At 38.0% G+C, this 22,007-nt stretch overlaps 1 protein-coding gene across 6 annotated transcripts in view; it reads left to right on the forward strand.

The window, feature by feature from the left end:
* The first annotated feature begins 391 nt into the window (after positions 1 to 391).
* FER (FER tyrosine kinase) overlaps positions 392 to 22,007 on the forward strand; it is a 465,769-nt gene continuing 444,153 nt past the window's right edge. For 4 of the 6 annotated variants that reach the window (XM_070045166.1, XM_070045168.1, XM_070045167.1 and 1 more), the window contains exons 1-2: positions 392 to 457; positions 15,768 to 15,913. The gene's annotated coding sequence lies outside the window, so the exon portion shown is untranslated. Of the gene's footprint in view, positions 458 to 1,126; positions 1,242 to 15,767; positions 15,914 to 22,007 lie in introns of those variants that run through there. The other 2 variants (XM_060296085.1, XM_060296086.1) reach the window with 2 other exon arrangements.

Here is a 22,007-nt window from a genome sequence, read left to right on the forward strand (position 1 = left end):
CCACCCCGGCAGCCCTGGACACCGGCTAGAGAGGAGCGAGTTACAGGGACGAAGAGAGCTGAGCCACCAGGAGGGCCGCGCGACCCCACCCAAGCTGGGGAGCGAGCCCGGAGGGCGGCGGCCGACGCTCTACGCCTCCCCTCGCCACGCCCGCAGCCCCCGGTCCGCGCGCGCCCACCGGGCCTGGTGCCCGAGTCCCACCCCTCCGGGGTCCAGGCCAATCGGCCGCGCCCCGCCTCCTGGGAGGTGGTGGAAGAGGGGGTTGGGGGTCGGGAGGCAGTGCCCGCCTTCGGCGGGTGCCCATTGGCTGAGACCTCGAGGGTGCCCGGAGACCGGAGTGCAGCTGGATTGGCCGCGGAGGCTGGTGACAGCAGCGCTCATTGGTTGTGGCGGCCCCCGTGACGCGGGGTGGCGACTGGCTCCCGTGTCTGAGGGGCTCCTGCTTGTCAGGTTCTAGGTAGGTGAGTTTCGCGCCGCCCGCGGCAGGCGCTGTTACCCGGGGCAACGCCGGGGGAGGGGGGAAGAGTTGGGAAGGCCAGCCGAGAACTGGGGCAACACTCCCTGCCCGCAGTGGGGCGCCTGGGGCTCTGCCCTGGCTGCGGCGGCTGCGCCGGCTGTGCCGAGGGCTCTTTCTCCGCCCTCAGCCATCCCCCCCCTCCTGCCCCCGGCTGCGGGGTCTCCCGTCCATCCTGCGCCCGCGGCGGCGCATTCCTGTTTGCGGCTTGGGCCGGGCTGCCCACCCGGCCGGGCGAGGCCCGCCCTTCCCACCCACCCGGGACTGGAGGCTGAGGGGGCGGGTGCCGGCGCGAGAGGGCTGAGGCGGGCGCGACGGCTCCGCCCAGTCGCCGGGTTCGGGGTTTGCGGGGTGTGGGGCGGTGCTGGGAGTACCGTGGGTACCGCCCATCACGCCCGCACCCCCTTTTCTCGGCGCGATCCCCTCGGCGCGGGCCTCGGGCTGGGCGGCCACCCCCAGTCCCTAGGTGTTACCTCCCCAGCCCCTTCCTACCGCTGGGGCCTTGCGGTCTCCCTGGACCGGCACAGTCCGCCCCCAGCTCTTCTCTCGTGTCAGCTTCCCCACCCCCTGCTTTTATCCCCCACCTTCCGTCCCTACTCCTGTCTTGGCCAGGAGTGACCCTCAAGAGATAGTGTGAAGCTAGCGCAGGCGGGGCAATTTCTGTTCTGTTCTCTTTGCCATTTACGGTTGAGGAGGTGTTTGGAGTCACCTTCGGGTCAGCTTTCTGGTTAGTCTCCTTTAGGATCAACTTTCTGAAACACGCTAATTGAGTTGGTTTTGGTAGGGTGGTACGTCTTGCACAAATTAACTGGGAAGCTGTCGCGTGTGTGTGTACATTTGTGATTTTGATATATAGTGTTGTGCAGTGCAATGTCTAATAATTTATTAAGGCTGGCACTTTCATTTTCGATTGCCTTATGGTTAAAAAACCTTAATCTTTTTTATTCATAAGAAGCTGCATATATTCGTAGTAGTCTCACTGTAAATTTGACATAAATTACTCTGGGTGTAGTGCCGTTTTTTTCTTTCTCCAGATGTTTTAAAATACTAAAAAAGTTTCTTAAATGGAGTAAGCGATATAAAAGTGTAACAGAAAAATCAATAAGAATAGACCAAATCTATTTTAGTGATTAAAGACTAGAAAGTACTTTTCCACCTATGGAATGGGGACAGGATTTTTAAAAACTATTGCAAAGTATAATTATTTCACTGTGCAGTGTTGTCCTGGTGTATCTATCTATATGGGCTTTAGGAAGACATACTTGTGAAGAGCCACACATTTGTCAGTGAATGCAAAGGAGGGCTCAGTGTATGTTTTGTGATCTGGGGAATCTTTTCTGCTAGTTCTCTTGAGCCAAGTGAACTGTTTTCAAAGGTACTGGAAGTATATTAAGGGAGTACATAGGCGTACTTGGAAACCTTTCTCCAGTTTCTTCCATGAAAGACCTTTGGCGAAGATCTGTTTCTCTTCCATACTGATGGTCGGCAGCGTTAAATATATACCATGTAAAATTATTTAGGGTCCGGTTAATGCAGCTTCTGCACTATTTCAGAGTTTGATATCAGTAGTTGAAGGAATAATTCAGGCTTTTGGTAGACCCTTCCTTTTTATTTCATCTTCAACTGTTATGTAGCTATAACTCTGGTCTGTGAACATTTCACATTTCCCTTTTTTTTCCTCCAGTATTTCATTATGAAAAATTTCAAACAATGTAGGCAGGTTCAGTTGTGCTGTAAATACTCACCATCTACACAGAAATAACATTTTCAGGACAGCTGTTACATGGCATATACTAAGGAACAGAGGAACTGAAATTATCAAGTTTGAAAACCAGCATAAATATGTATCAAACCAAAATATTGTAAAGTGCTTATTTCCGTTCGTAGATGGTAATAGTGTTTATAAAAACTGTAGTAATTGAATTCCATGAGACTATTATAAAGCAGTCCTGTGAGTAGGAAGTCATTATCTTTCTAAATCAAGGCCTTGGTGAGTTAACTGTGTTTTGGTAATCAGAAAAAAAAGAAAATCTAATGAACTTGTTATACAAATAAAAGTCTTGTTTTAAAATTGGACTCTTGTGTTAATAGATTATAGTTTTCTACTTGATTTTTAAATGAGCGTCTTCTTTTGAAGACAGGTTGAAGGGACTATCAATTATGCACTGTTTTGGTAACATACTTAATAAATTGGGTCAATCTTATGTATGTTGTTTTGGAATAAGAATGTGTTTTTGTAATGGAAAAAGAAAGCTTACAAATGTGAACTTCTTTTAGTATAACTTTTCCATGGAAAATGAAGTAATTTAGAGAGATTTAAGTTAATTTTAATAGGACTTAAAACTATCTTGCATGTTGTTTCATGGTGTTGCTAAAGGAGTATTTTAATACAGAACTTCAATTTGTGATAAAAAGAATAAGAAACTGGTATAAATTAATTCACATATGTGTATATTATATTTATAATTTTCCCATACTAAGGAAATTCCTGCACTCTTCTTTAAGTATGTGAATCCTGCTTTTCAGTTTTAGTATGCCCTAAATCTGTTTTTCATACTTTGCTCAGTTAATAACTAATTTCTGAAATAGTGAAATTGAGCTATGTCTCAGAATTTGTAGATCTTTGGATTGCCTCATTATTATTTTTCCGTATCTCATTTGACTTTGGCATGCTTATGTGTGGTTTATTTTTCATGCCATGCCATTGAGAGATAGAAGGGAACAAGGAGGTCATAGTTTTGGAAATTTGGAAGGAATAAGATGTTCAGATACTTTTTAATCAAAGCTCCAACTCCCCCCACCCCCGCCCCGCCTTCCTCCCTCTTTCCTTTTTTCTTGCTCTCCTGTTTTTATTATAAAAGTTAAATGCTTTAAAATCAATTCAGAAAACTATACAGAAAAAAAGTCATCAGTAATTCCACGATAGTTAATGTTTTGAAATAACTGAAACTTTTGTTTCTTCTGTAACACTCTACCAATCATTGCAATTTTATGGTCTTCATTGTAGTGTGTCAGCACTTACATCTAAACTTGGAGGAGTTCCTGAACTTGAGACTCAGTTAGCCTAAATTAGAAGAAGTCTCCAAAATCTGGAGGAAAAATGGAAAATAATCAATAGAGGACAGATTAGAGTCAGAACAAAAGAATCAGACCCAAGCAATTACCCACTTTTTCTTTTTTCTTAAGTATAAATATAGTCCTAGTTGACCATATGAAACTGCTGTATGACTGACAAAATATGGAGCCTCTCAGGTTTTTTCTTTGGAATTCAAAGTGTCCAGGTAAGATGAAGTTTACTTAGTGCCTTTCTACAGAAGTTTTCGGATATTTCTACTTGGGGGCGATATTTCATATTCAGCTTTTAAAAAATTTAATGTCATGCATGATTTGGAATTATTTCCTAAACATTAATTTATACTTATCAAACTATGACTAATTTTTAGCCTATACAGTATCACCGTTCACTATAAGCTTAATATTGTCTCCTCCTTTAGAAGATTTTAATTAGAAGACTGAAAAGTTCAATGTGTGTGTTTCTTGTGAGATAGCAGGGTATAGTGAAAAGAAGAGTCATTTATTTTGGAGCCAGATAGTCTGGGTTTCAGTCAGAAATTAGGATTTTCTTTTGTGGGATCTTGGGCAAGTTTCTTAATCTCTTTACACCATAGTTTCCTCATCTGTAAAGTGGGGATGATATAATTGCCTCACAAGGTCATTATGAAGAAGAAATGAGACAATTGAGGTAAAATGACTGAATTTAGGGAGTGTTCAGCATTCACATTCAGTTACTTTCATGGTAGTTTTCATTTCATCTCTTCTAGTATTACTGTGTTTATTCTACGATCCTAAAAGTCCCTAAGTTTTAGACTTCGGAAATTAAAATAATGTACATTACGCTTACTTAAATTGAATGATATTTACATTTGTACAAACCAAATAATTAGAAATATCTCAGATTAGCAGGGTTTTTTTTTTTTTTTAGCGCTTGGGTTACTGTATCTCAGTAGCAATAATCAGAAATTTACCTTAACTGATTTTTACCTCAAAATATGTCCAGTTTGTCTGAATTCCTGAATTATTTTTCTTTCACATTAGATTATCATCTGTTGTTGGATGGTTTCCCTGAATTCTTTTCCTTTGAACCACAAATATTTGCTTAAAAGTGGTACAGAAAAGCTAAATGTTACCTTCTTAAATCTCTAATGCTCCCTGCCGCCTTAAATTACATTTACTTAATCTGTTTAAAAGTTAAACTTTATTTTCAAATGTAATAATACACAAAACTCTTAATTGAAAGTTTTCTGTCTCCTACAGAAATCTCCTATATGATTGTTTTTTAGGGAGCAACATTTTACAGATATCCCTATTTCAAAATGTGTGTTCAGTAAGTATGGGGTTCTGATTCTTAAAGAACACACACTTACAGTTTAAATGCACAGACCAGCCTATAGTTATTGGGTGTTGTGAAGCAAGCACTGAACTGGAAAAAGTTAGGATTGGAACTAAGTAGTCCTTATTGTCTCATCCAGCAGTAAAACAAAGATTTTGTGATCTAAGTCAATGATTCTCAATATTTTTTCTACCCAAGTACAAGATATGTACATGTGTGACATATTCTAATACGTAGTTTTCTAGTATGCCCTCTGTAATTCCATCTTACCCTCCCCCACTCTAGGAAGCATATCAGAATGCAAGTGATTGAGAATGACACTGTTATAGGGATAAACTTGAATCTACTCTGATTTATTGAGAAAAGTGAGTCATTAAAAAAAAGGTAAATAACTATTATTAGTAACAAATACTTGAGACACACCTTATAGTACTATCATTGAGACCCAAGTTATTTCTGCATTTTCCTGAAACGAATGCTTCTTCACTTTTTCTTATCAGTGTTGTAATGCTTACGTAAGAAGAGATTACTAATTTTATGTAATTGATAGTGAGGAGCCTTACATTTTAAAGTCAGAGTAAATAAAATAACATTATCATAGAAAAATTGAAATTAGTTTTCCAGTATAAGTTATTTTACTTGCAGAAAAGGTATTTCCATAGTGGGACAAATGGTTTTAGGAAAAGGGGAAACTCTAAATAGTAGAATATTTATATTCTAGGTGTTTAGTATATAAAAATGCTCTTTACAGTGGCTCAGTCAGAAAAATTTCTTTAAAATTACATTTCTGTGAATGAAATTGCTCTTGAATAGTTCATCCTACATAGAAGTAGTATGTATAATATACAGTTTGAAGTGAAGACTTAGGAAGACTATGTTCATTAGACCCTTAGCATTAGCAAGTGGTATTTCTTGAAATGTTTGTGGACCTAGGATATAACTACCTTCATAAAATACAGATTTAATTGAAAAATTTAGTTGATCTCTTCAGACCCTTAATGATTCTATAAACAGGACTCTGTCATCAAAGTTGTTAAGCAATTTTTTTGCTTCTAAAATGAAGGCTGGATGATTTTCATTACATCATTAGTATACATGCAGAGTTTCTTATTGTTGGCTTTTTTGCCCTGGGGTTTGTAGAACAAGAGTGTTTTTGGCTTAATCGCAAAGCCTGCTGCACTGTCACAAAGTTGAAAAGTTAGTTGTTGGTCACTGTAATGCTTGATGCTTGCTGCTGTTTCTTGGTCATGGTTTGACAGGAGTTGGACACTTCAGGAGTTTGTGTCCCTTCTACTCTCTGTATGTCTTCAGCTTGGAAAGATTTCCCAAGCTTCTCCTGTCAGTTGTTGGAACTTTTTGTTAATTTCACGTTATACCAAGAATAATGCATTTGACTCTTCTACCAATATTCAGTTTTGGTAACAAATGGTTCAATAGCCACCCTAGCAGCCACATGACTTCTTACTTCGTGAGAATGTTTATACAGTGCTCTGACTTTGTCTTGAATTATATTTCCTTCAGAATCACATGCTTTCTATATACATTCATATACAAGTTAGCCATCATTTCAACTTTCAGTAAGGTTTTAAAATTTTGCTTTGGTAGGAGCAAAGGAAACATTTTAAGCATAACCTTTTTGTTTGTTTTAGTATACAGTCTGTGGTGTATGGTGGACTTTCTAATGACACTGATCCAGTCACTGTCACATTTCTTATCCATTCTGAATTTACTGCAAATTTATATATTTTGGTTAAGTACCATCACTTTGTCAGGCCTCTTTACTTTCTATGTATTAAATAAATTGGCAGTAGTAGATTAATTAAAGGGAACTGAACAGTGCAGTTGTATCAGATAAGTTTTAATGACAAATAACTTGATGATCATTATCCTGATTATTTATAAACAATTATGTTGGACAAAGGATAAGAATTTTCATCTAGATTTATATATAATAAAACTTTTTGCAAAGCAGGAGGCTGATTTCTTTCTCTTACCAATAGTTATGTGTGTGTATATATGTATATATATAATATATTGTATTATGATTATTTATGCATAGCCCTTTTTTATCCCCTCCTCAACATTTCTAAGGAAGAAACAGTTTCTGTCAGTAAAAGTTTTTGAGTAAATTCAGATATTGTTATGGGGGAGAGGCATTGACATTTCTTTAGTGCCTGCTAAAAATGTTAGGCATTTTTGTACATTTGTTTTTATTTTCATCACAGCCCTGTAGATTGGGTAGCTTGTATTTTCTTTTTGTGATCTGGAACCAATCTTAGGTCATATCCAAGGAGATTTAGCTATAAAGTGATACCTGGGATTTAAATTTAGGTCTTTGATATGCTAAATCTCAAATAAATGAAATGATAAAAGTCTAAACATAGTGAACTATTAGCAGTCCTGGACTTAATATTTTCAGTTTCAATTACTTGGGAGTGACTCTAAAAGTCCATTTTGAAGTATTTGAAGTTTTACTGAAATAATTTCCTCTTATTGGAAGTGAGACCCTAAGATATGCATGACCTCACCTAACTGCCCAGTGTCTACATCTCACCTTGACTTTGTTCTCAGTGTGAAGTTATCCTGTATAATAACTTTTGTCAAGTGATAAAATGTTGCTTCTTTGTAAAAATTTTCCTGAAAAAGAAAGCCAGCTGCTAGAAGTGAAGAAAAAGTAGAGGCCTAAGAAAGTGGTAGATCTTAGCCAGAAAATGGGCATTTTTCAATATGTTTAAAAATGGAATGTTGAATCCAGTGAGTCTGGATGTGAATCAATCTACCACACCTTCTAGGGAAACAAAACTTGCCTTGTGGAGCATTGTTATTGAATGTTTCAGCTCTGTCAAAAATTCTCATGGGGGCTTCCCTGGTGGCTCAGTGGTTGAGAGTCCGCCTGCCGATGCAGGGGACACGGGTTCGTGCCCCGGACCAGGAAGATCCCACATGCCGCGGAGCGGCTGGGCCCGTGAGCCATGGCCGCTGAGCCTGCGCGTCCGGAGCCTGTGCTCCACAACGGGAGAAGCCACAACAGTGAGAGGCCCGCGTACCGCAAAAAAAAAAAAAAAAAAAAAAAAAAAATTCTCATGGTTTTTAAATTTCTTGAAAATGTCAGGGGTCTTATATTCATAAATTCTATCCCATTTCCCTTCTCTCTCACACTCAACAATAATATTGATAGAGATTTGACTATTTGTAAATAGCTGCTACTTTCTAGAAGTTAATGTCATTCTGACAAATATCTTAAAATACTAAAATAAACAATAGTATTCTCACTTAAAAGATAATATGGGTGTCCTTTTCTGAGTTTCACAATTAATTATAACAATAGTAGCTAGTCAGTGGTGATGGTCTCTTTCTAAGGTTATGATGTTCTATTAATATTTTGGAGCCAATTTACCCCATCACTGAAACTGGCAGTCTAAAATTGAAGTGACTTAGCTTAAAGACACTTGCTATTACATGTCCTTAAGGTAGCTTACATTGTAAAAATAACGCAGAAATGTTCTATGCTATACAAGAGGCAAGTTGTTGCAGGAATGGGACAGAGAGGAAGAAGGTGTGAAATTCTTCTTTTTTTGGTTATTCAACAAATGTTAGTAGAATACTCACTTCATGTAAGGTCTTACTTTATGGCTACAGATAATTTTAAAGCGTAGAGAAGTTTCAGACTGTTTTCTTGAGAGAGAGAGTAGATGTAGTGGAAAGAGCATGACTATTAGAGCTAGACCCATTTAGGGTTGCATCTGTGCTACCTGTAATTAGTTGTATGAATTTAGGCAAATAATTTAATGCTTATATCTTCAGTTTTTTTTTTTTTTTGGTTTGAAAACTAACCCCAGTTTTGTCTAACTGGTAATGATACTAGATTTTTAATACCTTTCAGTTGCATGAGACTAAACCCCTACTCACAGTATCTTAGGGCACTGGAAAAAACAGGAGTGTATTCTCTTTAGGTATGGATGGATTCAAGGGCTCAGTGGCCTCAGCAAACTCAGTGGCTTTCTCCTGTGTTAGATATGCTCTCAGGTAGGATTTCTCCATGAGGAGCTCCCTGATGGTTTACATTCTTTCAGTTTAGCAAGCCCAACATAAAAAACACTTTTCCTACTCATAGTTTTAGCAAAAGCCCTGGGATTACATCTCATTGAATGAGTTAGGTCATGTTTCCATCTTTGATCCTGTGGTCAGGGGAATAGTATATGATGATAGGCCAGGTCTGGATCACGTGTTAACTATTGGAACTGGGAATAGGAAGTGTGGTCAGCCACGTGGTCTGAACCTTGTGGACTGAGAGTCAGGGTTGGTGGTTCACTGAAAGAAAGAAGGTACTGTTACCATGGGAAGTGGGAGTTGATGCTGGGCAAGCATAACCAAAAAACATTCACTGTAATCCTCCTAGTGTGCATCCATGTCCTCCCTCATATATAAACCCTTGAAAAAATGCCCTCATCTAATATAATGCAGTGTTTCACTTAAAACTTCCAGTGCATTTACCACTTGACCCCCAACAGAGGAAGACAACTCAAAGACTTGTTTAATTACTGCATCAAACTTTAAGTCTAGAATCGCTGGGTAATTTCTCTCAGTTCTGTTTGAAAAGACAGTCTCAGGGTCAAAAAACTTATGGTTAAATCATAAATATAACTAATTGTAATAAAGCCAGTATTCGGTGATAGAAGGAAGATAACATAAGGACAATAAAAACTCTTAATTAGAAAAGAAAAAAAGGGGAAGTAACCCACAGAGATTTTCCAGTCCATGATCTGTACATATTTCATTGGTCAGACAGAGGTGGCAAGGACTCTGCCTGGGCAGTGGAATAAGATTTTTTTTTTTTTTTTTGCGGTATGCGGGCCTCTCACTGTTGTGGCCTCTCCCGTTGCGGAGCACAGGCTCCGGACACGCAGGCTCAGCAGCCATGGCTCACGGGCCCAGCCGCTCCGCGGCATGTGGAATCTTCCCAGACCGGGGCACAAACCCGTGTCCCCTGCATCGGCAGGCGGACTCTCAACCACTGCGCCACCAGGGAAGCCCAGTGGAATAAGATTTTTGATTAGCCAACATGGCTGTCTCTTGTTCTACCACCCAGGAAGATCTTTGTTATTTCTCCTCCTGGTCACAGCCAACATGGGTATTGAGAAGAATTCCCTTACTGGGGCCTGCACAGTTTTAGCAGCCCTTTTGCTATTGATGAGAGCTTGGAGTCCAGGAGAACATCTTGAGGGCTGAGCAGTAACAAATCTTTGTTGGGAGTTTCTTAGTCAATACAACTTTCTTATAAACTTAGTAGGTTTTTGATTTATTTGTATTTGACCAACAGTCTCCCCAGTACCTAAAGCCCAAAGCCTAGTCCTTGAATCAAACTATTGCCCTGGTATGTCTCTAAACAACTTTGCCACCCTAATTCAGTGAGTAGTTCTCCAACAGGGGACATTATTTTATTTTATTTTATTTTTACCTCGGGATATTTGGCAATGTCTGGAGACATTATTATTATCACAATAGGGGGTGGTGGGGTGAGTAGGCAGGTGTCACTGGCATGTAGAGGTAGTGCCCAGGGATACTGTTAAACATCCTGCAATGCACAGGACAGCCTCCCACAACAAAGAATTTTCCAGTTCAATATGTCAATAGTACTGAGGTTTGGAATCAAGCAAATCCTAGGCTTCTCAATCTTCATCTTGGCCTCTGTCTCTAGGCCATTCAGAGCAACTTATTGAAGTAACGGTGCACAATTGGTTTGTTCCTGCTTCCAGGCTGTAAATATATTTTTGGCTAGGTTGGTTGGGGAGGAGCCCAGAGCACCAGGCTTTCCCCACCTTTTATTTTGTGTGGTTAAAGACCCAAATTTTAGTTTAGGGATATTTGATTTTCAACCATGTAAACTGCAAGATAATCAGCTGTCTTGAATTTGTAATGAAAGACTGAAAAGATTTTCCTTTTATTAAGACTTCACTCAAAGTTTGCTTTTCTTTTGAGGGGCCTTACTGAAGACTGCTGCATAGTAGGCAATATACCAACATCCTGACATTTTTACTAAGTGCCCTTCAGTTCCATCCTTACTAGGCAAGTAGTCTGCTTTTTTTTTTTGAGGTGGGAATTTACCAGATGTTTTGCTTATTATGGATTGGTGACTTCTCACCCTATAATACAGGGATACCAGATTCCCTTCATTTTCTTTTATTGACTCAATCAGTTCTACACTTTAGGGCTGTCATTTGTAATTATTGATTTCCAGCATAAATTTTTATATTTGTCAGTCTTCTTTTGTATGCCAGTGATAGAAATTCAGTTAAAAAATCAATCCTTCCCATCTCTGTAAGTGGCAACTCCATTTGTGTTAATGCTCAGACTCCAAACCTCGAAGTTATCCTTGACTCTTTTTCTTTCACCTCCCCAATACAATGTTTCAGTATATTCTGTTGGCTTCAAAATATATCTGACATCTGACCAGTTCTTATCACCTCTACTTGGGTCACTTTGGTTCAACACCATCTTCTCTCTCCTTCTACATAACTCCTAGCAAGTCTCCCCACTACTACTGGTACTCTCAGAATATTTGCCTCAGAATACTAATAACATTCTTTTGAAATGTAAGAGATTACATCACTTTTTCTCAGAATCTTTCACTAGCTTCCCGTGTAACTCAGAGTACAAGCTCAAGTCCTTAAAATGAGCTAGTTTTGTGGTCCTGCTCTCCCTCCCTCCTGAGGATCTTTCTCTGAACTCAGATTTTACTGTTGTCTCCACCGCTCACCCCATGTAGGCCTCCTTGGTCTTCCTTAAGTAGGTATTTTGACTTACTGTTCCCCCAGCCTGGAATGCTCTTCTCCAGATATCCATATGACTCACTTCCCCATCTGCTCTAGGTCCTTGCTGAAATAGGACTTCCTCTGTAAGTTCTTTGATTACCGAACAAAAATCTGAAATCTCCTACCTCCCCCATACTTGTTACCTTTTCCCACCTTTTCCTTCATTATAGCCCTTATCCTTCTCCTGCTTTTTCTTTCTTTATAGCCCTTATCACCACTTAGCACTTTGCATTTTACTTACTTATTTTGTATTTTTTTCCCTCTCTCTAGAATATAATCTCCATGAGGGCAGGAATTTTTGTCTCTGTTGTGTGTGTGTGTAGGAAAATTCATGACACATATTTTAGTAGGCTTCCAGCAAATATTTGTTGAATGAATTAATAAATAAGCCAAAATAGTTTATTGCAACATGTAATTGATAATTCTAAAACACTGATGAGAACACCCTGCAGAGGGAGAGAGATTACTCATTTAGCAAATCTTCTGTAGGGGAGAGGGGGAAAGTGTCATTAGATTTATTAACCTAGACTATAAGTCAATATAAGTATAAAAAATATGAAGTAACGGGACCCCTTGGTGGCACAGTGGTTAAGAATCCACCTGCCAATGCAGGGGACAGAGGTTCAAGCCCTGGTCTGGGAAGATCCCACATGCTGTGGAGCAACTAAGGCCGTGCGCCACAACTACTGAGCCTGCACTCTAGAGCCCGTGCTCCGCAACAAGAGAAGCCACCACAATGAGAAGCCCGTGCACCACAATGAAGAGTAGCCCCCGCTCGCCACAACTAGAGAAAGCCCACGTGCAGCAACGAAGACCCAACACAGCCAAAAATAAATAAATAAATTTATATATATATATTAAAAAAAGGCCAAATCTATTCTAAGATAAATAAGGCTTTAAAAAAATATGAAGTAACATAAGAAATATAAGTTAAAAAATATAAGTAAATGTCTTACAGGGAAGGGAACCAAAGGGCTTTATTTCTCATTGGAGGTCTCTATCTTTAGGGAGATATTGTTTCTAGTTTCTAAGTTTGTCTGTTATGCAAATACCCTTGTAGTACCTTTTGCTTAGAAGGCTCTGACTGTGCAGGAACTTGAGAAATCCAGAGAGAATTCTTTCCCATTAATAATTCTGCATTCCAGCAGCTACATCTGAACTCACCTGAACTCAGACGTGATTAAATCTAGAGATAAAATGTTTTCAAAGTTTTCTTCGTTTCTCTTGTCATCCCTTGGCACTTCTTTGGGTTGGCTCACTGTCAAATAGGTACTTACTGTGTTCTTTCAGTTTAGCAACCTCAGCTGAAAGTTTTCTTTCTGATTAGGTCCTGCAAAATTTTGGGATTGAGTCTTATTGGTCCAATTGGGTCACATGCTCATTCCTGAACCACTGCTTGGGGCAGGGAATATGCTGATTGTCCAGACCTGGGCGCCTATTCCACCTGCACCTATTCCAGGAACTTCCTGTTTATTTCAGTAACTTGAGAGTGGAAAGGATCAGTGCCACACAAACTACAGTGATTGACAATAGAGAAGGGTGGTTCAACAGAAGAAAATTTAAATGCTGCTACCAAAAGGAAGGGAGTTGAAAACAACACAGGTCCATCACTTACACTCACATGCAACTCACACTCATTTTGTTTTGAAAGCTTAGACTCTTACTGTATGTAGGCATTCCTGCCTGATCTATTTATCACCTAACATCACATCATGAATAAGAAATTTTCTTTGAAAACATAATTTTAAATGGATATAAAATTAAATTTAAATTCATTGCTTGATTTTAGATATTTGGTTTATCAGAATTAGATTTTGGTTTATCAGAATTGGGATGTTACCTATTGGAGAAGTAGGAGAAGTAGAGATCAGAAGGAGAAGTAGGGCCAGGACTGGGGTGAGGCAAAAGAGATGCCTGGGACACAAAGTGTACATCGATACTCACTTTTAGGGTCATGCAACTGCAGGGTGGCACTTGCATGACCCTGAGAGTGAGTGTCTGTAAATTTTGCACCCTGGGCACCTCTCTTGTCTCACCCTAGTCCTAGTCATAATGAGAAGCACATTCAGGGAATAGGAACTATGTTTGGCTGTGAGTGTGAGTTAGAGATGGTAGCCCGTATAATTGAGCAAGTTGGTGGGAATGATTAAGGTGCACTAGATAGTAGTTATTATACATTTTCACTTGTCTATAGAAACCTTTGCTGAGCTCTGCTAAGGATGATAATACCTTTGAAGTAATACAAGGAATATAAGTTTTATTCATGGATTTATAGTAATTTGAATAAGGAAATGTTCCATTTAGAGATACTACCGAGAAAGCTGTTATTTATTTTTAACTCAAACTATTTCAAGTGGAATATTATTTTTTTCATTGAAAAATAAAAATTGTAGAAAAGACTTGAGTTAGAGAGTGTTACATAAGTAATACCTATGTACTTTGGCTAGCTTCCTTAAGCAAGACGTTTGCCACTGCTCAATGTTGGATATGAAATCCCAGTAGAATAGTTGTCTTTCTTGTTCTTAAGTCTTTGAAAATAACTTTCTGTATCATAGTGAGAGACTAGAATATGGAATTCTAGACATCTCTCAAGTTCCTTTGCTGATAGAGAAGAGAAGCTGAAAAAATTTTAAACAGATTGTCCAGTAATTTTGAGGTCTGTGTTTGAAGTGGAATTAGATAACATATGTAATGTGTGTATACTTAGGTACACATTCACTACATTTTGTTTCTTGGAAATCTGTAGTACTGTTTAATATTGGAGGTTTGATTTAAGATACTCGATTGAAAGCAGTATAGAAGTCATGATTAAAACTTCCATATTTAAATATCATTTTAAGGCTTTGACAACTTTTGTCAAAGCCTTACTTTACACCAAAGTGTACAAATCAGAGAAAGCCATAATTCCCCTTGGAATTTCATCCATTCAGTAGCCACTTGTTTGGTGGCTATAACGTTCAGGTATTGTGTAGGATGCTGGCTATATTAAGATAATAACCCCTGTCCTTAATCACGTCACAGTTTAGTGGAAGAAGAGGAATATAATAACACTTTCATTGTATGTTGATTAGGTTTCCAACCCATTCTAGCATTGAGAACCTTGTCAAATCTAGAAAAGTAAAATGCTTGTTAGGGGGCAAAGAAGGAATGCTTTTGGAAACGCGTAAAAAGCTTAGAAGAGTAGGAGACGTGGAAGATATTCCTGATATACTGTGTTTGGTTAGTTTCCTGACCAGAAGGAAAGGAATAATCTTATTTCTTGGTAACATCTATGAAATGTCCTCTGATTCATGCGAAAGTCAAGGAAGCAATGACAATGACAAAGCAAGCAATGACAGGAAACAGAATAGGCAAACAGAAAAGAGGAGCTTGAAAGAAGAGAGTTGATTATAAACCAAGAAGTCAGGGTTAGAAATATGAGGGCATGAGGCAAAAAATGAGAAACTGTGACAGGGCTGTAAACTGCACATTCAACATCAGTGGTAAAGATGAGAGCCAGTGACCAAGGAACATCTTAGAAATTCTCCTAGTTTCAAGGATTGAATGAGAGCAGCCAACATCAGAGCCATGCTTTGGCATACCGAATCATGTTAGACAAAGAAAGTGGGTGTTTGCCAGGAGAATCCTTCCCAAACCTTCCCAGCCTTTGACAAAGTTTTTCTTACATAGTTAGTTATTTCTTTAGGCTGTAATATCTTAACATATTATATATAAAATATTTAAAATTTTGCTTCTTCTAATGTGTTTCAAATTTGAAATTAGTTTTATGCTGTGAAAATGGAGAAAAACATGAATTACCTCTTCAAAACTGAGGAAATAGGTTAGGGAGAAGATAAAATGCATTACTTATTGAGAAAGTTGTGGAAAGAAAGGGGAGAGAGTAAGCAGGGGATGGACAAGCTAGGTAAGCATAGCATCCTGATTTTTAATGTCGTGAGCGTGATGAACTGCCAAAGTTGATTTCCAGTAGGAGCCTACCATACTCCATGTGTCCATTTTTACCTTTTTCTCTGTAGTGAACAGTTCTGACTCCTTGAATTTCTTCTTGCAGCTCATGTTTTCTGCCTAGACATATGACGATTCCCGTGAGACTTCACTGCACGTTTTCTCAAGTGTCTTCCTCATCCCTAATGTGTAATCCTTCAACATGGACCTGCTACTTTAGCTAAGATATGACCAGCAACGAATAGTAGTAAGGTAGGATTACTTTACTCTTCTTAGTAAATTACTAAATAAATTTATATATATATATACACACACACACACATATATTAATACATATATATACATATATATAGATATATATTTTTTTCCTCTGAAACTGTGAAAACAGTTTTGACTTGTTTTAATTTTATAGTGTTCTTTATGTTATTCTCCTACCTAGGCAGGCTACAATCATTTTATATTTGTGTTATTTATTTTTTTGCTTGGCATTTATCCTACTGCATTCTATTCCATTTGTGATTTAGTTATTATTTTTTTCAACTAACACTTACAGACAGCAGAAGCCAACTCTGTATCTCTTTCCCGACCTGTGTGCCCACCAGTCCCATATTTTCAACTGCCTTGTACCAAACTCAGTGTATTTTATTTTTCTTCTTAAACACTTACTTCTTCTGCTGGTTTTTTTTATTTCCATTAATAGCATTATTAGTCCATTATCTAATATAGTCCTGTATTCATTTACCTTTTTATTCATTTATTTGATGCACATTAATAGGCTTGTATTAAGGATCAGAGAATTTCCTGGGGATTCTGGTGATATAATGATGGATAAGTTGGATATCCTATCTTTATAGCTTATATTCTAGAGGATGGGAGAGGTTAAGAACTACACTGGCAAAATAATTATGAATTGCAGTAAATTTTTTGGAGGAAAGTAAATGACTTGGAGATAAGGTGGCCGGAGCTACTTCAGATAGGGTGGTCACAAAAAACTCCTCTAAGGAGTTGGTATTTAAGGTGAAACCTATATATGAGAAGGAGCTATTTCAAGGAGGGTGTGTGTGTGTGTGGGGGGGCATGGTGGTGGTGATATTTTTGGTGGGGAAAGCATTCTCATTTGAATGAATGGAAGAGTGAAATAAGTCAAACAGAGAAAGGCAAATACTGTGTGTTCTCACTTTTATGTGGAATCTTAAAAAGCCAAACTCATAGAAATAGAGAGTGGAATTGTGGTTGCCAGAGTCTGGGAAATGGGAGAAATGGGGAGATGCTGGTCAAAGAGTGCAAACTCCTAGCTATAAGATGAATAACTTCTGGGGATCTAATGTAGAACATGGTGAATCTAATTAAAAATACTGTATTATATACTTGAAAGTTTTTGAGAGAATAGATCTTAAATGCCAACACCACTCACTTACACACACACACACACACACACACACACACACACACACTCAGTTGTAATTATGTGAAGGTATGGAGACGTTAACCAACTTTATTGTGATAATCATTTTACAATGTATACGTGCATCTAATTATCACATTGTACACCTTAAACTTACATATCTTATATGTCAATAATATCTCAATAAAGCTGGGTGGAAAACAAGAAAAAAAAAGGAATAGTGGGTACAAAGACTTTGAAGGAGGAAAGAGCTTGGTGAATTTGAGGAATTTAAAAAATTGCATTGTGGCTGACATAGTAGGAGAGACGGAGATGGGTAGGAAGAAGTTATAGAAATATTCAGGGCTTTGAAGGGTTTGGCATGTAGTTTGTTTTGTTCTTAAATGATATCATCGTTTTAGCTTCTATGTGAGGAATGGACTAAGTGGGCTGGGACTGAAAGCTGGCAATTTTAGGAGCTAAGGTGAGACATAGTGGTGCCCTGATTAAGATGTTAGCAACAAGAGCGAGATGGATGGATATGAGATGACTTTCTTTTTTTTTAGTCAAAATCTATGGATATTTTTGGTGTGGAAAGAGTGTTACTCAAGGATGACTCCATGATTTTTGGGTTTTGAGCAACTGGGTGGGTGCTAGCATCAGGTACAGAATCTTTTTAGATAATTATCTTTCCCATTATCTCAAGGATTAGTTGTTTTACCAAAAGGGAAATTAATTATAATGCTACAAATAACATTAGTGCTGGAAATAAAAGCATCTGACAGATTTGTAATATGTACTAGTTAATACATTGTTTTGCTTTATTTTAGGTGCAAACACAGTTTTTAATTCAATAGAAATTGAATAGATATTAAAGTAGACCTTTGCACTTCTGTGTTACTTATTTTTTCTAAGTTAATTAGTAGTCATATCTTTCTTTTGTATTTTTTTTGCTGAAGAATTTTTACAGTGTTTTCAAAAGAGAGGAGTTAATATTTATTGTTTGTGACAAGCATTTGGTTAGCTGTTTTAAATACTTTATTTTTTTTTTACAGTCCTGTGAGTTTTCCTTCTTCGCATTTGGTTATCTTTTGAGTTTTAGAGCTGAGAAGAAGTAGTTGAATAATGGGATTTTGTAGCTGGAAGGTTACCTTAGAGATCATTCACTTCCTCTTCTTTCAGCTGAGACCTAGAGAGCTTCCATGACCTGCCCAAGATCACACAGTTGATTTTCAAGTTTGCTGAGGCTAGTGCTGCTTTTACCCCTTATGCTTCTGTCAAGCTGGCATCTTCTCAAGCCATCTTCCCACCCCTTCAATATTTCATTTTGAAAATGTTCAGTGCTACAGAAAAAATGGAAAATGCGGGACAATGAACACCCATATCACCTTTCATCTGTATTCACTCATTTAATTTTTGCTACATTTTCTCTCTCTTTATCTATTTATATATTTTAAAAACTGCTAGAAACTATATTAAAAATATATATTATATTTATATTATACATAAATATAGAATATAAATTTTTAAGCGTGCATTTCCTAAGAATATGGATAATTTTCTGCATGGTTATATTATCAATATTTATATAAGAAAATTAACATTAATTTAAGAATATGTTTAATATAATGGTCCATATTCAGATCTCCCCAGTTGTCCCTAAACATTTTTTTTTGAGTTTTTTGGATTTAGGATTCAATCAGGTTTCATGCACTGTATTTGATTCTTATCTCTTTATTCTCTTTTAATCTTGAACAGTCCCCACCTCTTTTTGTTTTTCATTATCTATCTGTATTTTCTCTTAAAATATATAGTTTGTGTATACTTAATGTCTTTCTTGAGAATTGCCTGGTTTCTGAGAACATTATTCATCCAAAACTTATTTGCAGTTTGCTTTTTCCTTCCAATTCTCTGAGGTTGCTGGAGATAAAATTGTTTATTACAAGCTTTTTTTGAAAAACATCAATCCAACTTTAAATATACTTTGGCTGAGGTTTCTACATTTGGTTGCATTAAGTTAAAGATAAAAAAAAACTGGGAAATTTATGTTGTATTCAACCCACTGGCACCAGTTGGCAATTGAAATTCATTTAAAACAACTGAAGTCTGCAGGAGTTATTCTCCCACCTACAGTGGCCCACTCCCACCTCCTCACCAGTTGATTATACCTAGGAATATATACGTAGTCACTGTGGACGTTACAAAGCTTTAGCAGTCTAAGTCTTCATCTTTGAAAAATGCACAATTTCAAGTGGGAAGTAGATTGAAATGCAAATGATATATAAGTAAGTTAGTAGAGACAATCGGAGCTAGGCACAATAAGAAAAGATCTAAGTACCTGCTCTCTCTGGTACTTGTGTAGGGCTGGCCTTCAGTGAGTGTTTCTTTCTTCCTTCCTTGCTGGCTTTTGAGTTTCACAGATTTGTTTGGTTTTCTTTAAGAATTGCATGGAATTTAGGAACAAGTGGAGCTTTGTGGGGAGGAAGTGGGAGGTAAGTTTTAAGCAGTATTTTCCAAGTGGGGAGAGTCATATTTTGGTCGAGAGGAAAGGAAGATAAGTGCCAGTGAGGAAGGAACTACTCTGGATGTTTTAGGGATGTCTATGAAGACTTTTCCTTCAGGCAGGATTAGATTATACTTCTGTGTTTTTACTATACTTGGTACAGGGATTCCTTAGAGCAGTTATTGTTAGGTATTAGAACTATTCCTTTCCTCAAATAAGCTTCCTGAGGCTGTGACCAGTACTTTTTTATCTCTGTACTCAAGACTTCACTTAGTGTCTGGCGTATTGTAGACATTTTAAAAGTACTTATTGGATGAATAATGAATAAATAAATGAATGGGGCTTCCCTGGTGGCGCAGTGGTTGAGAGTCCGCCTGCCGATGCAGGGGACACGGGTTCGTGCCCCGTTCTGGGAAGATCCCCCATGCCGCGGAGCGGCTGGGCCCATGAGCCATGGCCGCTGAGCCTGCGCGTCTGGAGCCTGTGCTCCACAACGGGAGAGGCCACAACAGTGAGACACCCGCGTACCGCAAAAAAAAAAAAAAAAATAATAAAAATAAATAAATAAAATAAATAAATGAATGAAAGGCGTTTACTAAGAGCAAAAAGACAAAGATTCCTTTCCTGGGCAACTACAGTAATGGTTCAACCTGTGGTTAGATCAATTTATTGTTGAGGTGCTGAATTAGAGCTAGAATTGGTTCAGGTAAAACCTGAAAAAAATGAGGGAATAGAGAAGGATGAGACTTTTGGTTCAGGAGCCTGGGATATGGAACAGGGATAAAATTGTTCCCTGGAAACCAGAAGCATTCTGTGAGAGGGGTCAAGATTCTGTTATGTGAATACAATTGGGAGATTTTTCTGTCTCATGATATAAATACCTTTGTCATTTTCTGAATAAAAATAAATTAACTATATTTGAGGGAGAAATAAATTTTTTTTTTTTTTTTTGGCCACGCCGTGCGGCATGAGACATCTTAGTTCCCCAACCAGGGATCGAACCTTTGCCCCCTGCATTGCAAGCATGGGGTCTTAACCACTGGACTGCCAGGGTAGTCCCATGAAGGAGAAATAATTTTTAATGTGAAGCATTCATCTCTGAAATTTGATTTTTATCTCCTCAGTCCTCAGTCTTAAAAAAAAACTTGTTGGGGAGTCTTTTCTTTAAATTTTGTTAACATCATAAAATGAATATGCCCTCTTATAAAAATACAAGCTAGAGATACATAAAATAAAAAGTGACATTCTTCTCAGTATTCTAACTCTCATTCTTCAGAGGTAGCTAATGTTAAAGGTTTGATGTGTATCAGTTTGAACTTTTAAAACGTATATAGTCATCCCTTGGTGTTTGCAAGGGATATCAATGATGCAGGACCCCCTGCTGATACCAGAATCTGAGGATGCTCAAGTCTCTTATATAGATGGCATGGTGTTTGCATGTAGCCTACACACATCCTCCCATGTACAGGCTGTGTCAGAGATATTGTGGGTTTGGTTCTAGGCTACTGTAATAAGGTGAATATTGCAGTAAAGCAAGTCACACTAAATTTTTGGTTTCCCAGTGCATATAAAAGTTATGTTTACACTGTACTGTGGTTTACTAAGTGTGCAATAAATAGCATTATGTTTTAAAAAACAATGTACATACCTTGATTAAAAAATGCTTTATTGCTGAAAAATGCTAACCATCATCTGAGCTTTCAGTGAATCATAGTAGTAACATCAAAGATCACTGATCACAGATCACCATAACTGACGTAATAGTAATGAAAAGTTTGAATTACTGAGAGAATTACCAAAATGTAACACAGAGACATGAAGTGAGCAACTGCTGTTGGAAAAATGGTGCCGACAGACTTGCTCGATGTGGGGTTGTTACAGACCATCAGTTTGTAAAAAACGCATTATCTGCGAAGTGAAAGAAAGTGGAGTGCAATAAAATGAGGTACGCCTGTACTTTAAATCATCTCTAGATTACTTATAATACCTAAAACAATATAAATATTATAGAAATAGTTGCTGGCATGTGGCAAATTCAAGTGTTGCTTTCTGGAACTTTGAGGAATTTTTTATTCTTGAATATTTTCATCCACGGTTGATTGAATCCATGGTTGTGGAACCTGTGTATATGAAGGGCCAACTGTATTAAAAAACGTGTGTTTATATTTGTATAATTTAAAAAAGAGGATCATTTGATATACATATTCTGAAATTTGCTTTTCCTACTTGTCCTTTCATTTCTACTTATACTTCATATACTTCCAAAATTTGTTTGATGTGACTTTATATTTGAAACGTAAGAGGACAGAATCACGAGCAGAGAGTAACAGGCAAAACCCAGAGTTAATCGAATATCTGAGGAAGATAAATTTAAAAAGCTCATGCTAAGGAAAATACCTGCTAGTTTTTATTTGTGTAATTGCTATCTTTGACTTGTTTAATCTCTATGAAATTGTAAA

The sequence above is a fragment of the Globicephala melas genome, chromosome 3 (genome assembly GCF_963455315.2).
Source record: "Globicephala melas chromosome 3, mGloMel1.2, whole genome shotgun sequence".
Lineage (NCBI taxonomy): Eukaryota > Metazoa > Chordata > Mammalia > Artiodactyla > Delphinidae > Globicephala > Globicephala melas.